We start from the raw sequence: 17351 nt of genomic DNA, 5'->3' as shown, positions 1-17351 counted from the left end.
GGTAATAAATTAAAATATAATTGGTAATTAATTATAATTGATTAATTGATAAATATTTAAATTTTAGTAATTTATTTTCTGTAGTGGGTTGTGGGTTTATAGGGAAATAGGGTGGGAAGTAATTTAATTATAAGTAATTAAATATGTTAATTTATTTATTGATATTTATTTAGAATTAATTGTTAATTAATTATTAATTGGTAATTAATTAAAATATAATTGGTAATTAATTATAATTGATTCATTGATAAATATTTTAATTTTAGTAATTTATTTTCTGTAGCGGGTTGTGGGTTTATAGGGGAATAGGGTGGGAAGTAATTTAATTATAATTAATTAAATTTGTTAATTTATTTATTGATATTTATTTAGAAATAATTGTTAATTAATTATTAATTGGTAATTAATTGAAATATAATTGGTAATTAAAATTAATAGATTAATTTTTAAATTGTAAATTAATTTATTGTTAATAGGTAATTAATTAGTATTAGTAAGTAATTTTTTTGTAATTAAATCATTTTAATTTGTATTTATAAATAATTATTTAATATATTTTATACAATTGTTAAATATTTTAATTAATTTGTAATTGGTATTACTATTTATATTATTTATATTTATATATAAAGTATTTACTTTCCCTACTATTGCACTCTCTGAAGTTGGAATAGTAATTTTAACCCCTACGCTATCCAACTCTTTCCCTACTGTTGAACTCTCTGGAGTTGCAATAGTAATTTTAACCCCTACGCTATCCAACGCTTTCCCTACTGTTGCACTCTCTGGAGTGGGAATAGAAATTTTTACCCCTACGCTATCCAACGCTTTCCCTACTGTTGCACTCTCTGGAGTTGGAATAGTAATTTTAACCCCTACGCTATCCAACGCTTTCCCTACTGTTGCACTCTCTGGAGTGGGAATAGTAATTTTTACCCCTACGCTATCCAACGCTTTCCCTACTGTTGCACTCTCTGGAGTTGGAATAGTAATTTTTACACCTATGCTATCCAATGCTTTCCCTACTGTTGCACTCGCTGGAGTGGAAATAGTAATTTTTACCCCTACGCTATCCAACGCTTTCCCTACTGTTGCACTTTCTGGAGTTGGAATAGTAATTTTTACCCCTACACTATCCAACACTTTCCCTACTGTTGCACTCGCTGGAGTGGGAATAGTAATTTTTACCCCTACGATATCCAACTCTTTCACTACCGTTGCACTCTCTGGAGTGGGAATAGTAACTTTAACCCCTACGCTATCCAACGCTTTCCCTACTGTTGCACTCTCTGGAGTGGGAATAGTAATTTTTACCCCTACGCTATCCAACTCTTTCCCTACTGTTGCACTCTCTGAAGTTGGAATAGTAATTTTAACCCCTACGCTATCCAACGCTTTTCCTACTGTTGCACTCTTTGGAGTGGGAATAGTAATTTTTACCCCTACGCTATCCAACGTTTTCCATACTTTTGCACTCTCTGGAGTGGGAATAGTAAATTTTACCCCTACGCTATCCAACGATTTCCCTACTGTTGCACTTGCTGGAGTGGGAATAGTAATTTTTACCCCTACGCTATCCAACTCTTTCCCTACTGTTGCACTCCCTGGAGTGGGAATAGTAATTTTAACCCCTACGCTATCCAATGTTTTCCCTACTGTTGCACTCACTGGAGTGGGAAAAGTAATTATTACCCCTACGCTATCTAACTCTTTCCCTAGTGTTGCACTCTCTGGAGTGGGAATAGTAATTTTAACCCCTACCCTATCCAACGTTTTCCCTACTGTTGCACTCTCTGGAGTGGGAATAGTAATTTTTACCCCTACGCTATCCAACGCTTTCCCTACTGTTGCACTCTCTGGAGTGGGAATAGTAATTTTTACCCCTACGCTATCCAACGCTTTCCCTTCTGTTGCACTCACTGGAGTCGTTACAGTACATTTAAACCTCTTGCTATCCTACGGTAAAAATATTGTATATGTTTTGTTAATAATATGTATATATATATATATATATATGTATTAAAAATAAATGACTATTTTTAAAGTTATATTATTTATTTTTTAATGTTATGTTTATTTAAGTATTTTAAATAAGTTAAAATTAATTTTATTTATTATTATATTACTTTTAAATTACTTTTAGGACATTTAAAAAAAACGATATTTTGACAGTCTATATTTTTTACACTCGATATTTTGGAGTCGATATTTTTGTACTTACCTGTTTGAAGATAGGAAGTCGATATTTTGTCAGTCGATATTTTTACCTCGATATTTTGACATCTCGATATTGTGACTGTCGATATTATGTCAGTGATCCCAAAAAACAATTGTTTTCGTTTTCGCTGATGCTTTTCAGCATCTGCAACACGCATTGGAAAGCAGAAAGGTTAGAAAGGCACAACCTTTTGGCTTTTTCAGTGCTTGTTTATGTTTGGTTGCGAGCTATAAATGATGATTATTTTTAAACTACTGTTCTTGCACAAGCAGTGGAAATCAATTACACTCAAAACAAAAAAAACACACAAAGAAGAATGTACAGTTACACAAACAAATCCCCTGTAACGTGGAAATAAAAAAAGCTGTGAATTGTAGTTGCATGATTTAACTCTTCTATTTTCTTTCTTAGCTAGCAGACACTGCCAATTCTGAGGCACTCCTTTCACCTACAACTCTTATCTACTAAAGGCCAGCAGCACAGCTGCACTCTGGCTGGAATAGCGAGCAGCTCAGCAGGTGCATCGGACCAGTACCCCCTGGACTTACCTGCGGTGAGTCCTCTGACCAGTCAAGCCCTTGCGGATCCGTTTCCAGCACTTCGGGGGGCCCGTTTCGCCTCTCTCCCTCTTGCTCTCACTCTCACCTCGTGCCACTTCTCTGCTCTTTTTGCTCTCTCTCTCTCGCTCTCTGTGTGACTTTTTGTGCATTTCCCTCCCTCTTTGTGCCAGTTATTCTCTCTCTCTGTTGTCAGGTTTGAAAACCTGTGTGAGCGCATGTGCTGTGCGCGCCGCGCAGGGACTCACACGGACACCGGTTCTTAGTCTACGCGTGGTCCCGACTAACTCGGGGCCAAGCCTTCTTTATTAATATACTACAAGCGGCGTCATCGCGCCACCGCATATGCGCACGCCTACGTGCGCTAGAAGGCTAGACTGCAAACCTGCAGTCCTTCAACATTACATTCCTTTCAACCTTTAATAGAAAAATAACATTCGCAGCAATTGGGCAGCACGAACTATATCTGAATCAACAATAACAAAAGTTCACGGCCATCCGGCCAGTTACCAGTCTCTAGGTTTTGCAGTCCTCATTCAGCCCACTGCATAGTCCGCCAACTGTGAGGAGGGGGCTGGGTTCTTCCTCAGCCGGTAGCCTGCCGCTTCGCCACGGAACAGCACTCTCCTGGGGGGCTCATTGCTGGGGGCTCTGACATCCAGTGGCCCCGTGGGGCTCCGAGAATTTGCAGCCTTCGGCATCTCGGGAGCTCGTGGTTCCCCTGCTGGGCTGTCGTTCCATTCCTGGTCTGCGCTTTCCAGAGGGCTCTGATTTCTTTCGGATCGACTGGGTGACTCCTCATGACTTTCCGGGGCCGGCTGGTCTTCCTCCGGACTAACTGCTTTTTTGAAAAGTGAGATATTTCTAGTGACTGTTTCTCCCCCTCGCTGAGCGGTGATCATTGTCCCGTTGCGGCCCGTGACTGTCCATGGTCGTGGCTCGTAGGGGAGCCTGAATTTACTCCCGGGATACCTGTCTCTTACATAAACCCGGTCATTCTCCTCGATAGATGATTCTTTGGACTTCCGCCGGAAGCTGGCGTAGTCATTCGACCTCTTCCTGTTGGACAGTGTCCTCCACGAGTCTGCCCTATTAGGGCTCCAAGTGTGGTGACTGGGGAGAGTGTCTCAGATTATGCGTCCCATGGTGGATGGGCCGGGGGCCGCTTCCGTGGTGCGGTGCGGTGTGAGCCGGTACTCCCGGAGAAATTAGTGTATTTCCTTTTCCAAAGAGGTTCCTTCGGCATGGGCTATTCGGATGGTCTTGTTTAAGGTGCGCATAAACCTTTCCACCTCTCCGTTTGCTTGCGGCCACCGGGGTGTCACCTTCCTGTGTTGTATTCCCCATTCTGCGAGATAGTCCGCAAATTCTTGTCCCTGGAAGGGGGGTCCATTGTCAGTCTTGACTCGTTCGAAAATGCCATGGGTTGCGATGGTCTTCTCAAATTTAGCGATGACTTCTTTGGCTGTGAGAGACGCCACAATTTCCACTTCGGTGTATTTGGTATAGTCATCCATGATAACCAGCATGTGTCTTCCATCTGGTAGGTGACCAAAATCGGCACTCACGTGTTCCCAGGGCTTTCGAGGGTCGTCTTCGGTGATGACCGGGGGTGGGCTGTCTGGTGGCCCTGCTGCCTGGCACCATTGGCACTCTTTGACGGCTCGTTCAACTTGGGAATCCATGTCTGGAAACCATATTTTCGCTCGAAGTCTGCTCTTCGTCTTTACCATTCCCTGGTGTCCGCGGTGAGCGAGAGTGATGGCTTGGCGGGTGAGACTTGAAGGCATCACGATCCTGGGTCCCCTCAACACACATCCTTGACTGTCCACTGATAGTTCCTCCTTGACTCTTATCAGCGCTTCCAATGCCCTTTTGGCCTGCGGTGTTCTTTTGCTCAGGGATGCTTGGAGTGTTTTCCAGTCATTGGTGCGTATAGCGTTCGCGATGAGCTGAGAGACCTCATCATTTCTGGTTGCCAAAATGATCATGTCCAGACTCATGGGTAGGGGCCTTGACCTCTCAACTACAGCATTCACATAGGCCTCCGTATCCTCGGCGTCTTCCTTTTCTCCAGTGGTAGCGGCCCGTGGGTGCCTGGAGAGATAGTCGGCCGGGTTGGTAGCTCCTGGTTTGAATTCTAGCTGGTAGTCGTACTCCTGTAGCTGTAGTATCCATTTTTCTATCCTGGGGGGTGGTTTGGATACCGAACCTCGGAACAGCGGAATCAGGGGCTTATGATCCGTGGAGACGGTGAATGGGTGACCATACACATACACGTGGAAATGTCTACACGCCCAGTGGATCGCTATAGCTTCTCTCTCGATTTGAGAGTACCTTTGTTCGGTCTCGGTGAGGGACCTGCTTGCATAGGCGATCGGCGTCCAGTCGTCTTCCCCTTGACGTTGTGTTAGGACAGCCCCTAGGCCAAATGGACTGGCGTCAACGGCAATGTTGGTCTGTTTGGCTGGATCGAAGTAGGAGAGTGTTCTCTCTGCTGACAGGGCTGCCTTGGTGTTGCAGAATGCGTCGTTTTGTTCCTCGCCCCACTGCCAGGGTGTGGTCGACTTCGTGAGCTCTCGGAGTGGTCGGGTGAGGTTGGAGAGGTCTGGGATGAACCTTCCACAGAAGTTGACCATTCCTAAAAAACTTCGCACTTCGGATATGTTCGTTGGGGCAGGAGCTGTCTGCACATCCTTGACTTTGTCGGGGTCGGGCGCGATTCCTTTGTCGGAAAATGTGTATCCGAAAAAACTGATCGTATTTTGGAGAAACTGGCACTTCTCTCGGTGCAAAGTGAGGCCAGAGTCCTTGATTCTCTTCAGTACTCCCCTCAACCGTTGGTGGTGTTCTTCCACAGATTGGGCGTATATGAGCAGGTCATCACTGACGTTTAACACTCCTGGGAGTCCGCTCAGTACCTCTCTGATTGTATTTTGGAAAACTTCAGCAGCGCTGGATATGCCGAAATGTAGGCGTCGATAGCGCCGGAGGCCCACGTGGGTGGAAAAAGTAGTGATATACCTGGATTCAGGGTGCAGTGGCAGCTGGTGGTAGCCTGAGCGAAGATCCATCTTGGAAAACCACTTGGCGCCATTGAGTTCGCCTAAGATGTCGTCGATGGTGGGTGTCAGGTGGCGTTCCCGTTTGACCGCTGCATTGGGTAGGCGCATATCTACGCATATGCGTACCTGTCCTGTCTGTTTGGGTTTCCTTGCTACCACAATCGGTGATACCCAGGGCGTGGGCCCGTCGACTTTCTCGATTATGCCTTGCCTTTCTAGGTTTTCGAGTTCTTCCTCCACCTTCTTCCGGAGGTGAAATGCTATCCTCCGGTGTCTGAGGGCTACTGGCTGGATAGATGGGTCTATGTGTAGCGACACCTCTTTCCCCTTGAGGCACCCAATGCCTCGAAAGGTATCTTCGAACTCTTCGAGAATAGCATCCAGTTCATCTTCCAGAATGGCCATGGCATAGAATATTAGCTGAAGTTCCTCTGCGGCCCTTCCACTGAGGAGCATGCCGCTCCCCTCCTTCGTCACGTAGATGCTTGCAGGGACTTTTATATCTTGATGACAGATTTCAGTCTGGAAGCACCCGATGAGTGGGATCGGGGTTTGCTGTCCGTAGGCAAAAACGCGGATTTTCGCCGTCTTCAACACTGGCTTGTCTCGTAGTTGATTGTATACGTCGGCCGCCATGAGTTCTATCGAGGCCCCCGTGTCTATGGTGGCTCTCACCTCTTGTTGGTTCACTCTTATTCGGCACTTCGGGAGTCGCCTCTTCTTCCTGGCAGGATAGTTGATGGCAAAAACGTAGTGGACGGGATAGTCATGTGAGTCGTCATCCATGTCCTCGCTCTCTGGGCTATCTCTAATGGCGTGTCCCGCCTCCGGTTTTTGTTTCGAAGATCTGCACACTGAGGCAAAGTGGTTCATCCGTCCGCATGCGCCACATTTCTTGCCTTTTGCCGGGCAGTCCTTTGCACGGTGTGGTACGCCTCCGCAGTACCCGCAATCTTTTCGCCGGTCTTGTGGCTTCTTACCTCCGAATGGCCGTTGTTTCGGTCGGACAACATTCACTTGTTCCGCCACGTTGACCTGTTCCACCTTCACTGGTCTGTGCAAGGCCGCCTCCATGTGCGATGCTCTCGCTCGCGACAACTCTTTGGATCGGCCTAGTTTCAGGATGTCGGCCAAAGGCTTCCCATCTTCTTGTAGGATTTTGACTCGCAGGTCGGATGAATAGCAATTTTGAATGATCTGGCCACGTATTTCCTCTTGTTCGTCTCTGAAACCGCATGTGCTGGCGAGTTCCCTCAACCTTCCATGGAAGGCGTCAAGGGATTCTTCTGCCTCCTGGCGGGCCTGACGAAAGATGAATCTTTCGTAGTCCTTGCTGGCCATGGGCTCAAAATAGGCATTGAGCGCATTCAGGAGGGTGACATATGTGTGAGGCGTGGCCTCCGTCAACGTCTTGTAAATCCTGTGAATGTCCTTACCCCCTAGGTGAAGGAGGAGTGCTCTGCGCCGTTCTCTCGCCGTTCCCGCACCTTCAAAGTAGAATTGCAGACGCTCTGTCCAGTCTTTCCATCTCGGTGCTAGGGAAGCGGGCGCTCCGTCTACCACGAAAGACTCGATTGGAGGGATGGTCGTCATCTCGGCGCTGGGACTCTCCGCTCCGTGGGAGGTGGTACCAAGAAATGGGGTTGGGGCCAGGTGACACCCCCGTGCAGGATCTCAGGAAGACAGGCGTCCGCAGTGTTGCTCGCTGCGACTGTAGCGGTGGGCGGGGCTTATTCCCGCTGTCGCGGTGCAGATGGGCCACGTGTTGCGGCCTAGCGACGCCACTGATTAGTCTGGAGCACCGGTGAGTACTCTCCTACCAGCCAGGCAGGAGGCAGGAGACGACGGGGCATCCGCCCCGCAGCGCATGTGTCTGACGCGCTTGGTGGGCCCAGGTGGTGGCAGCGCCGCGGGCCTCAGCGAGCCACAGCCACGGTGGTGTTATGGGCCTGGGCCTCATCAGGGCCAGCAGAGATCGAGGGCCGGGGCCGGGCCAGCATCGGGGCTCTGAGATAGCTGTTTGGAGCACCGGGATAGGCACAGCGTGGGGCCGTTTTAAATCCTCGTCGCCATTGTCAGGTTTGAAAACCTGTGTGAGCGCATGTGCTGTGCGCGCCGCGCAGGGACTCACACGGACACCGGTTCTTAGTCTACGCGTGGTCCCGACTAACTCGGGGCCACGCCTTCTTTATTAATATACTACACGCGGCGTCATCGCGCCACCGCGTATGCGCACGCCTACGTGCGCTAGAAGGCTAGACTGCAAACCTGCAGTCCTTCAACATTACATCTGTGACGCCACTTCCCTCACACTTTGTGCCTATTCTCTCTCTCTCACCCTCCGCACTCTCTCTGACTCTTTGTGCCTATTCTCTCCCTCTCTCTCGTGCACTCTCTCTGACTTCTTGTGCCATTTCTCACTCTTTGCACCATTTGTCTTGCTCTTTTTCTCACTCTTTGCACCATGTCTCTCGCTCCTTTTCTGACCTCTCTCCTTCTGTGACCTATCTCTGCCTCTGCGTGTCACCTTCCGATGCCACTTAACTACCTTCTCGGAGGCCCCTACCTCCTTCCCCTAGTCCTTGCCTGTTCCTCGCTCCCCTCTTCCCTGCCTACCATGCTCCCCCTCAGCCCCGCCCACTGCCCCCTGCGCTGCCCCCCTCCCAGGACTTACTTAATGGCAGCCATAGCGGAGACAAGCCATTAAGCAGGTGCATAAGCCTAACCCCCCCCCTTGACTTACCTGGGACCAGGCCTCCGACCGGTCACAAAGTCCTTTACCTGGCTCCAGCCCCGCAGGCACCCGTCTCACCTCTCTCCCTCTTACTCTCTACGTTTGGGCCACTTATCTCTCTCTCTCTCTCTCTCTCTCTCTCTCTCTGTAACTTATTGTCCCATTTCTTTTGCTCGTTGTGCCTTTTGTTCTCTCTCTTTCTGTGACTTTTGTGCCACTTCTCTTGCCTTTTCTCTCCCATACTCTGTGACTGGTATATCACTTCTATTTTTATTTATTTCCGGTGTTTTATATAGCGCGAACTTGACCCGGTATGGGTATCAGAGCGCTTTACATAGCACCAGTTGTGTTACATGAGGACACATTCCCTCAATCTTTGCACCATTACTGTTTGTGCCATTTCTCTTTTTCTGACCTCGCCCCCTCGGTGATATATCTCTGCATGCCCCCTCCCAGTGCAGCCACGGCCGGCAGTGGGAGTGCCTGCAGGGCGGTGACATGGGGAGGGGGAGGGTCGAGGTGAGGGGGTAGTAATGTATGGATTACGGAGTTTTACAGGTAAGTAAATGTAAATGTAAATGTAGTATACTTTTAAAGCGCACAGCTGCCCCAGCAACGGGGCGTCCCGGCGCTGTATAACTCTGGGGAACCCGTCCTGGCTTTCCCTGTGGGATGGTCCCTTGCTGGGAGTCCCCAAGGTGGAGCCAGGCATCCCCGGAATTGGTGGGGCCGTTGTGGAGATTAGGCAAGCTAATGCCCAGAGTTGCCGAGTGTAACCCCTGATTAGAGTAAGCACCGAAGCGAGAATTATCGAGTCCGCTGACCAAGGTCCACGACCCTGCCGCGTCGGGAATTGAACCCTGGTCCCGGGCTGACTTCTGCTCTCAGGCCTGCTGCCTCTAACCAGTGAGCCACACTACTCCACGTATTTAAATAAATAAAACGAATTTCGTTGAGTGCACTGCACCCCAAATGCGATGCAGTGCGCGCAACGAAATTAGTTTGATTTATTTAAATGTTTACTTACCTGTAAAACTCTGTAATCCATACATTACTACCCCCCACCCTGCCCCTCCCCCTCCCCACGTCACCGCCCTGCAGGTACTCCCACTGCCGGCCGTGGCTGTCCCAGTGCCACTTTCCTGCCCTCTGAAGGCCCCCTCACCCGCTCCTTATCTGTTCTTTGCACCTTTCTCTTTCTCTGTTGACATCGCTCCTCCTCAGTCAGGCCCACCGCCCCCTGTGCCCCTCCCCCTCCCAGAACCTACTTAATGACAGCCACAGTGCAGCTGCACCAATGGCAAGACTGCACCTGTCCGTGCTTGGACCGCGCACACCTCCAGAAATCCTAGTCCTCCTCTGATCCACCACTACTTCACAACCTTACTTCGCACCCTGAACCCCGGACGATGCACAACCCTCTGCTGGTGAGCTACACAGCACAACACAGAAGGAGCTTTCCCCTGCTCCCTCTGCCACTTCACCTGCACCACTTCTCCCACAACTCCAACATCCATGAACATATGCACAACATCCAACCCACACACTCACAAACACCTACCAGCAAGCACACCCGCACCCATCACACACCAATATCTTGCCTGCTTATAACACCCACTCACTCCTCAAGCACGCCACGGAAATGTGGGACCTGCTGGACAACAATCCTGCGGACCTCCTCTTGCTCGTGGGAAACATAGCTGACCACAGCTTCAGCGCCAGACATTGCTAGCGCTATCCCTGCCGGATACAAGATCATTAGGCAAGACCACCGGAACAGGCCTGGAGAAGAAATCACCATTGTGTATAAAGACACCTTCAACTGCACAGCCTCTTCTGAAGCCAGAACAAACTACATAGAACACCTCAGTTTTAAAATACAATTTACAGCAAATTGCACCCTGGGTGGAACCCTGGTCTACCGCCCTCAATGCACCAGAGCCAACTTCACCAGCAACATTACTGACATCATCACCCCACTAGTTCTCGACTCCGAAAATTTTAATAGGTGGATCACCAACAGCGCCAACATTCTGGCCCCCTTGGAACAAAGCCACACAGCAAAAACAAGCACACAAGCCAGTTGATAAACGGAAGACCTAAGAAAGACCAAGCAACACTGAAAACAATGGAACGGAAACAGAGAACCAGGCAAATGGAAGGGCTTTCAAAGCAGCCCAGAGAAGGCACCACCAGCTAATCCGATAAGTTAAGAAGAGAGCCCTAGTCAAATAAATAAACACCAGCTTTAACAACAGCAAAGAAAACTTCACAGTCGTCAAGAACTTCACTACACCCACAGCTGCCACCACCAGCAGCATCCGCCACACCTAAGGTCTGTGTAACAGCCTATCAAACTAGTTTTGCAGCAAGATCACAACCATATGCAGCAACTTTCCCTCACAACCAGAATCCCTGACTCTCACCATAAGTCTCACAGTGACAAACACAGAGAGCACAATTACCACATGGGACCCCACCAGCACAGAGGAAACCACAGCAATCATGAAGACCATAAATTCTGGGGTCCCAGCGATCTCTGACCCATCACGCCTTTAACGAAGGAACAACCCCCATTAATGAGGCCCTCATTCCAATACTCAACACATCCATCAGCACCTTTCTGGAACCATGGAAACATGCAGTTATCAATGCCTTCCTAAGGAAACCCTTGCCCGACCTGACCAAAACTCACTAACTACTAACTGATATCTTCCTACCCAGTAAAGGTCTTAAAAAAAACCATCAACAAGTGTCTCTCTAACCACCTCACAAATCATCAGCTTCTGGAAGTAACACAATCATAGCAGCAACAGATAACAACCAGATGATCCTCAACAGGGAGTAAATCGAAGCGATCATCCTCTTAGACCGATCATCAACCTTAAACATCACCTCCCATCTCATTCTGATCCAACAACTTTATGAAGCAGGCATCAAGGGAAACACCTTCAAGTGGATATGCTTCTTCCTCACAGGAAGAACCCAAACTGTCAACATACCTCCCCATCTCTTATGAAGCACAACTCATTTGCAGAGTCTCGCAGTGCCCCTTGCTCAGTCTGATGCTCTTCAACATCTACATGAGCCCACTGACCGATGTCAGCATAAATACCCTCACATACACCAATGACACAGAAGTTATACTCTCCCTCTCGGACAAAATACCCAACACCAGGAACAAGTTCACCCTATGCTTGGTGGAAGTGGCTCCCTAAATTAAATCCAACTGCCTCAAACTGAACTGGAACAAGACCAAAGTGGTGTTCTTCAAGAAAAAGGTCTTGCCATGGGAATCCACCTGATGACCCACAGACCTTGGACCCACACCTATGCCTTGCTCACAAGCAAGAAACCTCAAAATCATCATAGAAAATAAACTAGCAATGGTTGCCAAAGTCAAAGCTGTAACTACATCTTAATTCAACACCCTAAGGATGCTGAAGAAAATCTTCAAGTGGCTACAAGAAAACTATAACCCAAGCCCTTATCACCAGCAGATTAGACTATGGGAACACCCCCTACGCAAGGATAACCAACCAGCTCACAAGAAGACTACAGACTATCCGAGACATAATAGCCAGACTAGACCTTAACCTCACATGCCAAGCCCTCATCACACCACACACTCTGGAACGTCTCTGGCTCCCGATACACAAGCATGCACACTCTACACCTACACCTACAAAGCACTCCACAACATAGCCCTGCCTACCTGAAGAGCTGCATTAATTTCAACCAAACTTCCAGAAACCTCCACTCTGCCTATCTCTCACTCACACACACCCACTAATACACAAAAGTAGAGCAGGGGGTCTTGACTTCTCATACCTGGCTCTTAAAGCCTGGGACGTCCTCGCACAACCTCCTCCTCGCTTCTTGAGTGCTTCATAAAGCTGAAGATCTGGCTCTTCAAATAAGCCCTCCAGGGCTGGCCTCACACACTGGCTGCATAAAGCCTTGGTATCTGCACAGGCAACAAGCGTGCCATAAAAACACCAGTAGCAAACCATTACATAGCAATCATAATGCTTAAAATGATAGGACTTGCTACATTTGTTTGCCTGCAATCTAATTATGGCAGACTTACACATGCACTTAAAATTAAAATAAATAAATACGCACATTAAAAAAAAAACACAAGCAAGAAATAAGACAAGAAAAAGATCAGCAGGCCAATTAAACGTGTCGCTTTTTGGACCATTTATCACTTGCATATCATACTCAATCAACAACCCTGTCATCCACCCAACCTTTGCCTTTTGTGGATGGAAGTAAATTATACCAGGCATTCATTACGTTTATAATTGCTAAATTCACACATCCAAAGAGTTAATCTATGTTATTCAGCAGCCCTTCTATAAAATGTATCTGTAAAATGGGGAGCAGGAAAAAGCCAGGCAATATTGTATATATTTCTGTAATTCTTATTGACCGTTGAATCGTGAGCTATCAATAGCATGCCTGTGACAGGCTCAGCTATTGGCAGTACGTTGAGTATTGGACTCTTCTTGACTGACAGCAAAATCAATAGTGGACAACCCCAAATAAAAGTGCTGCATAATGGACCATGATTGTTACCTGTAGCAGGTGTCTCCCTCCCTAAAGAAGACTTCTCCTTTGCAGCTCTGCTTGCTTTCGCACAGTCCACAGAAAGACATCTCTTCAAGAAACAGAGCATCTATCTCCAATAAGAGTCCAACTCCTGCGGTTAATAGGCCTACACCCAGAGAAACTTCCTCTTCCTCTTCCTATTCTAGGTATTCCATCCTCAATCTCATGTCGTGGGCTTTACAATGGCTTGCTACTTCCGAACAAGATTTCCGCTTTTTAAAAACCTGTATAAACAAACATAAGTAGGGCATGGACGCCGATTCACCAAAATACCAGAGGAAGTGGAAGTGAAATCAAATGCCCTTTGACCTCATTGACATCAGTAAGAAAGGAAGAAAGCAGGGATGCAAAAGAACCTGCAGGAGTGAGATAAAGGACCACGGATTGTAGTGTGGAGGATGAAAGAGGCATGAGATGGAATAAGAAGTATACAGCCTTGGTATTCGTCCACCCTGGCATTGGGCAGCGCCAGCTACGGGCTTCTGAGAAAAACTTTGGGTATCGACAATTATTATTTCACAAATCAAGCACTGGTGATATATAGGTAAGTATAGGAATATAGGTAAGGTAGGGAGAGAGTTAAGGTAAGGAGAGACATATTATGCTGGATCCCACTGAGTCATCACAAACCAGCATTCCTGCTGAGAAATTAGCTCTGCTATTATCCTTACCGAAAATATGATTGTAGCAAAAACTGAATTCTTAAAATTTGGACAACATTCTAAATGAAAACAGTTCTTTCCAGTGCCTTTATCCCATAACAAAACTTGTCATCAATTCCAAGTGTGAAAAATCTTCCGGAAAGAAAAGTTTTCCGTCCAACCAGACCACATGCCCCAATGCTCAGTATCAAATAGCAACCTGAAAGTGGAAACAAATTTATTCAGAATTGTCTTTTTACATTTAGACCTCTGAGTGAGTACTGCAGAAAGGCCAGAGCTACTGACATCTTTAGCGACACTTCATCCAGAATGCTCCCTGAAAGGTGTTAAAGCAGGGACATTATTATCATCCTTCAAAATCGCAAAATCTTCATGCATTTGTCGTGTTCAAACGTAACATTCTTTTTTATTAGCATTGTCAAGAAAGCTGTTAACCTCAATGTCCTCCACTAAAGGGGAGGAATACTTGGTTAAAACCCAAAAAAGAAGCTAGCTGGACCTTAGACTTGGGAATCAGTACACATTATAGTAGAAGTGATTGTTTAAATCTGATACCATCATTGGGTATGCAATGCTCTAAACATTCCACTTCCTTACAAAGAAATGCACATTACTCCAATTGGAGTATCATACCCTTACATTGTAATATTCTCAAGATCCTACTCAGTCTTTTATTGTGTCTTCCAAGATTGATTCAAAAACTAAAATGTCATCTTGAAAAAAATTACAATATCTAAATTGTCCATAATTCAGAAGCAGAAGGTGGCAAACCTAAAAGTATTCATAAGTAACAAAAGGCACCCTCATCAGGGAGAAACGTGGTTAAGTATCTACAATGGGGAATCAACTGAATTTTGTAATAAGCTGCAAATAAATTGAGATTCGAAAAGAATTTGGCTCCACCCATGACAGCAAACAGCTCTTAAATTTTATATAAAGGATGACTGTGAGAATCGGTATGCTTAGGGATCAGAGGCTGACATGCTGAGTTTGCTCGATTACTTTTGCATCATAACTGTTGGAAAGACCCATTCTGAGGATTCCACCGGTAAAATAATGTCCTCTTTGCGTATTTAACTTACCTATAAATCCCTAGTATATGGTACAAAATATACCCAATACATATAAGTTAAATGTCAATAGTGGACTACAGCACCTATTGTGCCATTCACTACAGTGACAGTTCAAAAATGGCTTCAGGCCTACCAGTGAAACCTCACTGTAGCTTTGTGAAAACTGCAATTCTACCTTTCAAAAAAGGCGTTTGCATGTCAAAACCTCCCTTTTAGATATTAATAAGTCACCCCTATGTATGCCTTGTCGCCCACAATGTGGGGTGCATGGTATTTAACAGGATTTGGAAATGCAAATTGGTCTTGAATTTGCGAGAGTTAGAGCTATTGGCATTCTAAATGACAATGTCTTTTAATTAATTAATTAATTGTGGGTTTCTAAAGCGCTAGAATCGACTCCCGAAGGAGTATCTCTGTGCTATAGACCGCTGGGGAACCCGTCCAGGCTTTCCCTGTGAGATGGTCCCTACTGGGTATCTCCAAGGTGAAACCAGGCATCCCCGGCGTTTGTGGGGGGCCGTTGTGGAGATGAGGCAAGCTAATGCCCAGAGTTGCCGAGTGTAATCCCTGGTTAGAGTAGGCACCAAGGCGAGAATTATCGAGTCCGCTGACCCTGGTCCACGACCCTGCCGCGTCGGGAATTGAACTCTGGTCCCAGGCCGTCCTCTGCTTCCGGGTCTGCCGCCTCTAACCAGTGAGCCACACCACTCCACTTTTTTACCTATGTGTTTTGATTTGAAGTGGAATGGAAGTATGTGGTGTGGAGAGGAATTATGTGGATTGGACTGGAATTGTTAGTTGTGGTATTGTGTGGTGTGGAATTGTGTGGTGTGGAGTGGATTTGTGTGATGGAAATATGTGGCCTGGTATATAGATAGGGGTGAGTGCTGCACAGAATAGATAGGCAGGAAGACAGAGAGGAATGTAAAGCGCTCTGATATCCTTCGGGATCAAGTTCGCGCTATATAAAACTTTATAAATAAATAAATATGAGGTGGCCCGAAAGAAGAATTCTGAGAAGAAGAAAGTGTAAAAGGTACACAGAGAAAGAGAGGTAGAGTGCTAAGCTAGAGAGGTGTGGAGAGCTACAGACAGAGACAAAGAAATGTAGAGAAATGTAAAGGGCTGGAGTACACTGCAAGGTGGAAGGTAGGGAGAAAGGTGGGAGAGAGGTAGACAGAGAGAGACCGGTGTAGACCAGTGGGGCAGTGATGGAAGCATAGAAAGATAGCAGATCTGAAGCTAGCTCGTAAACAGAAGAACTATAACTTTTCAAACGCCATTGCAAACAGCTAGAACAACGGTGGAGACACAACCATGACAAAAATAACAGAAGCACTGCCAGATCTGCCCTCTGTCCCTTTCACCAGCAACTTAGATCCACTAAATTCTCAGCGCTGATCAAACGCAATGAGAACAGCTCCAAAAAACATAAAAGTACTTTTCGCCATTGTAAAGGGCTTCACCTCCTCCGCCGCCAGCTCCAGGAGCATAGCTCACCCTATCACATGATCTCTGCATCCAGCTTTCCTACTACCACAGCAACAAATCAGCATCATTTACAACAACTTTGCTCCCCAACTGGACCCAGCCACCCTCAACGCCCTCCAGCCCAACAGGATGAACACCCTACTAACCGTAATGATCTCCTAGTGCACTATCACTTCCACAGAGACAGCCCCCACCATGCACTGCATTCACTACGGAGCGCCATTGAATCCTTGGCCACACTTCATCTTCACCAAAGGACTCAATCCCATCTGCTCCTCGCTCACCCCAATGCTCAATGACTCCCTCACCACAGCCACTTTCCCAAACGCCTGTAAATATGCCACCATGCTACCCTTTCTGAAGAAACTTTCCGCAGACCCGAAGACGAAGGCAAAGTACACCAGTCTCCCTGCTCCCTATCCACCCAAAGTACTTGAAAAACTTGTAAACAAACAGCTGGTCGACCAACTCAATGAGAACCAACTTCTGGACCCCTCTCAATCTGATTCCAGATCCAATCACAGCACCAAGATTACCCTCATCGCTGCCAGCAATGACATCTACTTGATTAGGGTTTTCCAGGCAGTGATTTACACTGTCAACCCTAAATAGGATAAACAGTGTAATGCTCTACCCTGTTCCATATGTCTCTATGCCCCTGTTCTGTCAGGGCAGGCGAGGAAGTATTCCTTCCATTCAGTCAAATGGGGCTCTGTCCACAGAATACTTATTGTCCGCCTGTCTCTATATGAGGCGGGTGGAATGAAAGTTTGAAGGGCAAGGTACTCTGTTACATTTGTGTCCGAGTACCTAGCCCACCAAACTGCAAATCAGGCCTTTAAATGGTCTAGACATCCCTCTCTCAGGTCTTGTTCTGGACAAGAATTCCAGAAAATGTATCAAGTTCACTGAATTGTATCCAATTCAATAAGAAATT

This window comes from Lissotriton helveticus, chromosome 1_1 (genome assembly GCF_964261635.1).
Source record: "Lissotriton helveticus chromosome 1_1, aLisHel1.1, whole genome shotgun sequence".
NCBI classification, from domain to species: Eukaryota; Metazoa; Chordata; class Amphibia; order Caudata; family Salamandridae; genus Lissotriton; species Lissotriton helveticus.
Note: the sequence above shows the minus strand (reverse complement) of the source record.